Source organism: Choloepus didactylus (assembly GCF_015220235.1).
Source record: "Choloepus didactylus isolate mChoDid1 chromosome 23 unlocalized genomic scaffold, mChoDid1.pri SUPER_23_unloc3, whole genome shotgun sequence".
NCBI classification, from domain to species: Eukaryota; Metazoa; Chordata; class Mammalia; order Pilosa; family Megalonychidae; genus Choloepus; species Choloepus didactylus.
In genome coordinates this window covers 661905-670515 of record NW_023637597.1, presented here as the reverse complement: position 1 = coordinate 670515, position 8611 = coordinate 661905, and positions in this window count along the sequence as shown.

Genomic DNA, 8611 nt, shown 5'->3' with positions numbered 1-8611 from the left:
GCTCATGGGAACATAAACTTGTATTTCCCCTGGGTGCACTGGCTCAGGGTTCACTGCTTCAGTGTTTGTGGTGACTTTACAGAACATAACCTAATCACCACAGGTAAGGAGGATTGGCTGTATGCATGTGCACAGATGGATCTCCCCTCCCGCATGCACATACACAGACTCCTCATAATCACCTGTAAGCTGGGTGTCTAAAGCTCCACAGGCCCAAACCAAGGCCAGATGTGTTTCAGACTTGAGAATGTGGTTTTATTAAAAAGAAATTACATACATATTGAATATTACATAACACCCCCAAGAAAATCTGGGACAACACCATTAATAAAAACATTACCATTCTGCCATGGAATATAGGAAGAGTCATACTAACGGGAATAGAGAACATAAAGAGCCTCCCGTAAGTCCATGTCAGGTTTTGGCACCAAACCTTTGACAAACCACTCACTTTTTGGGGTTTCAGAATTATGGCAGAGGACGTGTGTCCTGCATCACTGTTCTGCCTTTACATGCAGGGGGCCCAAGGCTTCAGGAGGTTCAGCGACTTGCTCAAGTTCATGAGAGCTGGAAAGGAGAGAGCAGGGTTCCAACCCCATCTCCCTGATTCAAAGCCTGCCCATGTTTCTCATGCTGCCACTGGCACAACAATCACTTGAAAACCCAGGGAGGGCAAATCAGCAGGTGGGGCTGTGAGTCTGCACTTCCAGAACTTTCCAGGTGATGTGGGCTGTCCAGGATCTACACTTGGAAGGAGAAAGGAAGCGTACTGTTTCCACTAAACCAGATGTTCATCAGCATCACCTTGGAAGCTTTTTAAAAACATCCATTAAATCTGAATTTGAGGTCTTAACTGCCTGCAATGGTCTGATGGTTCTGTGGTGCAGCCAGGATTCAGAATCACTGACAGTGACTACCCACTAAGAGAGATAACCACCAATAAAAGACTCAGGGGCAGCCTCCATGCCCAGTTAGGAGCTCCACTTACAGCCACTACATTCCAGCAAAGGAGTCTGGGAGGTTCCATAATGACCAGGACATTTCATTGAATTCCTTAGGAATGGAACAACCCATGCCATCCCAAGCCCTGTGAATCATAAGCACTTTATTCCTCCCTCAAAACCAACAAAATCCTAGACATACCACACCAAATACCAAGTCCTACTGAACAGTCACATTCCAGGATGTATTATAGTATCCCAGCAGATAAAGGAAACAAATCAGTAGTAGAAGACTATGAGGAAAATAGTTCTAAAACTTAGGCTGTGGGTATATTATGGGTATGAATTCACGAATTTAGTGGAATCCACACACAACTCAAATTGCAGATTTTCACACTGAGCTCCTATGCATTATGCCAGAGATTTGGAAGGGCCATCAGTGGTCCTCTGTCCTGCTCCTCCCACAGCATAAACTCTACAGCTGCTCTGACAGATGCCTGTCTGCTTTCCTCTGAAAATATTCAATCACCTGGAAGGAGCCAAAAGAGGCCTGCTACCACCAGATGGGTGGAAAATTCTCCTTCACTAGTCTGCCCCCTAAAGCCACCCCAAACTCTTAATACTGCTTCCAATATTCTGAGTTAGCCATTGTCTCCCACACCCAGGCAAACATCTCAGTCTTGGGTCATTTCTGATTTGACCTCTGTGTATCCCGGCCCACTCACCACCCTAATGTCAGTTCTCTGGGGAGGCTCCATTAATAAAATTCTTCACATAAACTGAAGAATCCTGTTCTGACCTGAGTATTAGCTAGCCTACAACTTACACTCTTTTGTTTGTGTTTTATTCCTCTTTCATAAAGATTACTACTCCAGATTGAAATCAGCAGTCTGAGTTTCTTGAGCACCCACAAAGTGTCTTTCTTACCATTATAGTCCTAGCACCTGGCAGCCTGATGGGCATCCACTAAGTGCTTAAAACTTGTGGAAGGAATGTCTATTTGGTCAGTGTCTGTTTAAATGTTTTCTTTAGCCTTAAATGTCATTTTTCATTTTTATGGTGCATTGATTTTTTAAAGCAGTTTTATTGAGATATATTCACATACCATACAATCCATCCAAAATGTACAACGTCTTTTAGTATAAACATAGATTTGTGCATTCATCACCACTATCAATTTTAGAACACTTCTGTTACTCCAAATGGAAAAAACCCATTCCCTTTAAAAGTCACCTCTCAATCCCTCTGTCCTTCCCCAGCCCTATATAACCACTAATCTATTTTGTCTTTGAAGATTTATTTATATTTATGTTTTATATAAATGGAATTGTACAATGGTGTTTGTTTAAATGTTCGTTTAGCTTTAAATTTCATTTTTCATTTTTATGGTACATTAATTTTTAGAAGTTCATTATTTTATTTTAGTTTCAAAACCATGATACTGTTATCTCATCTGTCATGCAAGGGGATGAGGGTTTCAAAGAAGGCAAGTGACTTGCCCAAGGTCACACAGACCAGAACCAGGCAGCTGGCTGCCCCCTGCAGTGCTTCTGAGGGCCAGAGGCCACTCACCCCCGGCCCTCACCTCTCTTGGTTCTCCCCCACCGGTCCCAGACTTACCACTCCATACAATTTACGGATGTTTACATTTGCTGTGTGACACTTAGAAATGCAGAATATCAAAGTTTTAAGACCCATTATCTATCACATTCCTGACTGGAGCCTTTGGGAAGATGCCTTGCAGACTTTTTTCAGGTTAAACTGTATCTTACATATTTCACTCCAAGCATAAGTGGCTAAGCATGAAACTGTTCCCAGGAACCCTGAAACAAAATAGGAAGCAAAGGGCAACTACCTTAATTCCTCTTAACACAGGAAACATCTCTCTTGCAACCTCGAGGTCACAGGCTAAGGCTGAGCCACCTCAGTTCACCGCTGAAGTGCTGCTGCCTCCTGTCCACTCCGTCCCCAGCCTTCCAGTCTCCTTACCCTCACTCACCCCCCTAAGCTGGTCACCCCCAGGCCAACTTCACTATATTGTAGTATAGAGAATTCCAAGGGTAATGGAAAAGGTTTAAATAGTATGGAAAGAAAAATCCCAAAGGCTTATGGATCTTCCTGAGAGCAATTATTTTCTCCCTTATGATACGCCAAAAACCAGCAAACTTTGGGAATTCAAAGCTAACAGCAGAATTTCAAAAAGGTACCACTACTCAAAATATATACTGCTGCACGAGACCTCAGAGCACCCAAACCAGAGGTTCCTGTCCTCAGAAATTGTGGGAGGGGCTCCAGGAGCTCCCAGGATTCCCTGAAATTCCATTCATGAGTCATCTTCTGGAGCATGATCCACTTGAGGTAGCTTGCTCTCCTCATGCATTCCTAGTTTGGATGAAGGCTGAGTCCAGGAGTGACAGGTAATTGGGCCAAAGGCAGAGGACACCTGGGAACCAGAGGCTTAGGCAGTGGACAACTCAACTGGCTTCCAGTCAGAGATGGTTGGGGCCAAAGCACCATAGCAGGTCCTCCCTGCAGGTGCTCATACACAGACACACACTCTCTCCTTCCCCACCAGCTTAATCCCAACACCTTGTGGCACTACTAGAGCCAAAGATGCAGCTTTCTTGTTTCACTGTTTAAATCCACTCCCTCATTCTCCCATGACCTCATCATATCTGCTCAGCCTCAAACAAGGTTGCAACAATCACCCAAACCAGGCTCAGAAGCAGGGTTTACAGAAAATGTGACGTCCCCATTACAGCTAATGCATACACATCTCTGGACCCGCTGTCAGAGTATTCCACACTTTTATACATAAATGCTCACAACTTTGACATAGTAAGTCTCCTAGGGTGAAGAAATGGAAATTTATGACATGTAGGCTTACTAATACTTTCTCAATGAAGTGGGGTTTTGGTTTTTTATAACAGAGAAATATAAACTTTATGAAATATAAACTTTATGGACTCAAAGTTGTATGCCTGACAAACAGGTGATCAAGGATGCCTGCTGATGAAGGAAATAAAATCTACATTTTATAAAGGCAGGTTACCTTTTATTAGATACATTCCAAAAGATTATACATGAATTTGTAGTTCAGAACTCAATGTACTTTCTCACAGAAAAACGGGCAAAACACAAGAGCTGGGGCTTCCATTTTAGCTCACAATAGCCTGTCTTAGAAAATGTACCTGACATATAATGCTGAAAGCTCTATGGAACCTAACACCACACATGTAGCATGTTACAACCACAAATTCACTGACTCTCCTCCCATGGGGGCAAGGGCTGTCTTTGTCCTTTCATCTGAAATCTCAGAGGGCTTCTTGGCTGTTCTGATGAAGAGAACATAAAGTAACACAGTGCCAGTTTCCAAGCTTTCACAGGCAGCTTCTCCACCCTCCCTTGGAGTGCTCCCTCCAGGAGCACCAGCCACCCCAGGGAGAAACCATCTGCAGGGGCCCTGAGACCACTGGGGAGGGAGGGCCCCACTGAGCCCCACCTTCCAGCCATCCACATACCTGAGTACACCTGTCTCAGACACTCTGGCTGCCAGATGAATGACTGAGGGACCCAGTCAATGCCAGAGGGAGCAGCAGAATTTCCCAACAGGGCCTACCTGTAGCCAACACACAGACTCGAGAGATCTAACAACAAACCCCTGTTTTAAGTCACTGTCTCTTACAATGATTTGTTACTCTACAATTACCTGGTACAACTGTGGCTTTCCCAGAAAATGACAAAATCACATCTCCCTCCTGTCCTGACATCAGGTATAGAGTCCCCTTCCCTCACCTCCACTGGCTGGCACAGGATGAGGGTGTGGGGGTGAGGGCCTGTGACTTGGATCCAGTACTGTGTGTGCAAGGGTATGTGTGTGTGTGTATGCCAGGGGTGGGATGGGCATGGCATCACATGAGCATGACCAGTGGGTTCTCCTAACTGCTCTGACCCCCTCCTAGAATTGTCTATACACTACTGAGTTACAGGAGAACAGATTTCAAAACTCTGAAGAAACATGATCTATGGTCAAAATTTGGTGAATTCAAAATGGGACTGGATTCATTCCTACAAAGACTTGAGTTCCTCCTCTAGGCCAGGCACCATCCTAGTCCATGGCTTAAGGAGACAGGCAAAAGTCATCAGCTGTGAAGTAAAAAGGAAGTCATATGGAGAGAATTACAGCCCATATTGTTGTAGTTAGGGTACTCAGGGAAGATTTTTCCAAGGAGGTGCCATCTTCAGAGAGGCCTGAATGAACTGTAAAAAATTATTCTTACTAAATAACAAGAAAACGTACTAAAATATGAATTTAAACTTTAACAAAGTTAATCATACATTGCTTTCTGAAAAAAACATCATCCAAATATAGAAGTTTCTTTTAGAGCAAATACAGTGATTTTAGTTTGCAGAGACTCACCTTGGTTATGAACAGTTTTGTTAGGGTCCAGCAATGTGCTGCAGCTCCATCAGCTGAAGGCTGGTCTGCCAGGGCCAACCCAGTCCTGAGAGAGCCAGACCTTAATCATGCTGCTGTCACCCTCCCCTTTATGAACTCACTCCAGAAAGGGAAAGCAGGAAGGAATCACCATTTAGGTTCTCACATCCGATCACATTCTCACTTTTAATCCTCAAATCTACCTTTTCATAGTTCAGAAAATTGAGGATCCAAAAAGATAAGTAACTTCCTAATAGGTAAAGGAATGACAAGGATTCAAATCAGATCTGACTTCAAGATCTATACTTTTTCCACACATAAATTTGTTTTATTTTTACTGCACACTTATCTTAGCAGAGATACAAAGGAAGCAACTGTCCTGCCCTCAAGGGGCTCATCCTCACAACACTGGAGCTCCATGTGAGATGTCCTGGAGCACCCCTCAAGCTGGAGGAGCCAGGGAAGGCTCTGGAGACATGGGGTCCTTGTTGCCTCAGGCCTCTGCCTCCTTCATAAAAGGGCCAACTTGTCTAAGTAAAAAGGAACCTACTCCCTATGACCCCAGGAACCCCGCTGTGGGGCCCCAGAGTCCAGCCCTTCTCAATGCAGGTACAGATGGCCAGGAAACAGGCCCCACCTCAGTCCAGCCATCACCAACCCTTCCTGGTTCCACATTCAGAAACTTCACAAAGGCTCTACCAGAAGAGCCACATAAAGTATTTTACAAAACAGTCAACATCACTTCCCTGATAATGGTGGAGAGCATTTTTTTTCTTTTAACTTATATTCCATAAGCAATCTGTAATTATAATTAAATTCAAGATGAATGGGTAGGAACTCAGCCCTGTGGGGCTGTAACCCTCAGGAACTTGTTCACACTAACAAAGTAATGTTTATACACTCTGAAAAGATATGATGACTAAATACTATCATTATTATTAGATTACTGGTTTAAATGTAAATTAAGAGAGAAAGGGGAACAAAACACAGTAAATCAGGTCAGGGACTGCTCCTCAGCAAGATGTAAACAACTTCTTAACCAGAGGGGTATGTACATCTTAACTGAATTTGTTCAGGGAGACTGAAAGCAATGTTGCTGCTGTAAGAAAAGAAATCAAAACAGAATAGGAATAGAGTCCCAACTGGAAAAGTATGTCAATACAGTCAAAACAGATGTTGGATGACATGAAAAAACTGTGTGAAAAACATAAGCTGCAAAAACATGTGCATTTTTAACAAAGCACTATGAAGAAGCAAAACTAAAAAGTCTGGAATCTAGAAATTAAGGCTATAATTCAGCTTAAACTGACTGCAGAGGAGAGTAATGGAAACAGCTGTTGTTCTGTTTTCCTCATCTGTGAAATGGGGAAAATCCCTACCCCAACAGTTAGGGTGGCACAAAGGCAGCACCCAAGGTGGCCAGTTCCCCTCTCCTGCACCCTAGCCCCGGAACAACAGCCATGGTGGGGGGGTGCAGAGGAGCTTTTTGCCTCCTATGCACTGAGACACACAAGTATGCACCTGCCCACCCACACTTGCAGCTGACTCATGCTCATCCTGCAATTGTTGCCTCCTGACCTAAACATCCATCGACTGAGGAATAGAACGGTGAACTGTGGTGTGTGCATAAAATGGAATATTGAGCAACTGCAACAAGGAGTGAAGCTGTGAGACACGCAATGAGGTGAATGGATCCTGTTGACAGCATTTTGAGTGAACGACACCAGAAACAAAGGCAAACACTATAATGCCTCACCAATATGCACTAAGTACAATGTGTAAACTTAGAATTGAACCATACAGCACAGATTATTAGGGGAATGCTTATTGTAATTGTCCTTTGATTGTAAGCTCTTACAGCAGTCACATTTATTCCTCAATTGTAATGGCTATCTCCAGATTCTGAGATGCTGATCCCTTTGTGTATAACCTGATTGATCCCTGGAAGTTTGGGTAGCTCTGTGACACCTGAAACTCAGAGCTAGAGCTCAATAGATAAGAATGTAAGTATTGGCACATACAGCATCTGTTAAACAAAAATGCTGAAAAAAAGAGTCCAGACTTACAAACGAAGCAGATATGATTAGGACTAGGGCAAATTGGGCCAAAGGGTAAAGGACAATAATGACTGTGTTTTGAAACTTCAAATTCCATGTGAGACCTAGAAGAGAGATGTTTAGTTGGTGCAAGACCTATGTTTCATAAACAATTTAACTCGTACAATCTGTTCAAATACCAAAATTACATGAAAGTTTTAATAAGAAGTGAGATCTGGTAGGTTTGCTTAGGGTAGTGTAAATAGCAATACATCCCAAAGTAATTTGGACAGAATAAACATATACACGCAAGGTCCCCCTGAGGAGCTGGGGGTAAATGCAGAGGTGTTGGGCTTCCTCACCTGGATTGTTGCTGATGTTCTCACAAATATTGAGGACTGGTGGTTTGATGTGCTGAGCCCTCTATCATGGGACTTGCCCTTATGAAGCTCCTTACTGCAAAGGAGAGGATAAACGTGCTTATAATTTTGCCTAAGTGTCTCCCTGATTACCTCTTTGTTGCTCAGATGTGGCCCTATCCCTCTAGCTAAGCCAACTCAACAGGTGAACTCACTGCCCTCCCCTCTACATGGGCGCTGACTCCCTGGGGTGTAAATCTCCCTGGCAACCCAGGATGAGACTCCCAGGGATGAATATGAACCTGGTACCACAGGATTGAGAACATCTTGACCAAAAGGAGGATGCAAAATGAAATTAAGTCAAGTTCCCTTGGCTGAAAGATTCCAAACGGAGAGGTCACTCTGGTGGGCATTCTTGTGTGCTATATAGATAACCCATTTTAGTTTTTAATGCACTGGAATAGCTAAAATTAAATACCTGAAACTATCAAACTGCAATCCAGTAGCCTTGACACTTGAAGATGATTGTATAGTTATGTAGCCTACAGGGGTGACAGTGTGACTGTGAAAGCCCTGTGCATCACACTCCCTTTACCCAGTGTATGGATGGATGAGAAGAATGGGGACAAAATACTAAAGGAAAAATAGCATGGAAGGAGAGAGAAATGATCTGGGTGTTTTTTTCACTTTTATTTTTTATTCTCACTTTTACTTTTTCTAGTACAAGGAAAATGTTCAAAAAATAGACTGGGGTGATGAATGCACAGCTATATATCATGGTACTATGAACAACTGATTGTACACTTTGGATGATTGTATGGTATGTGACTATCCCAA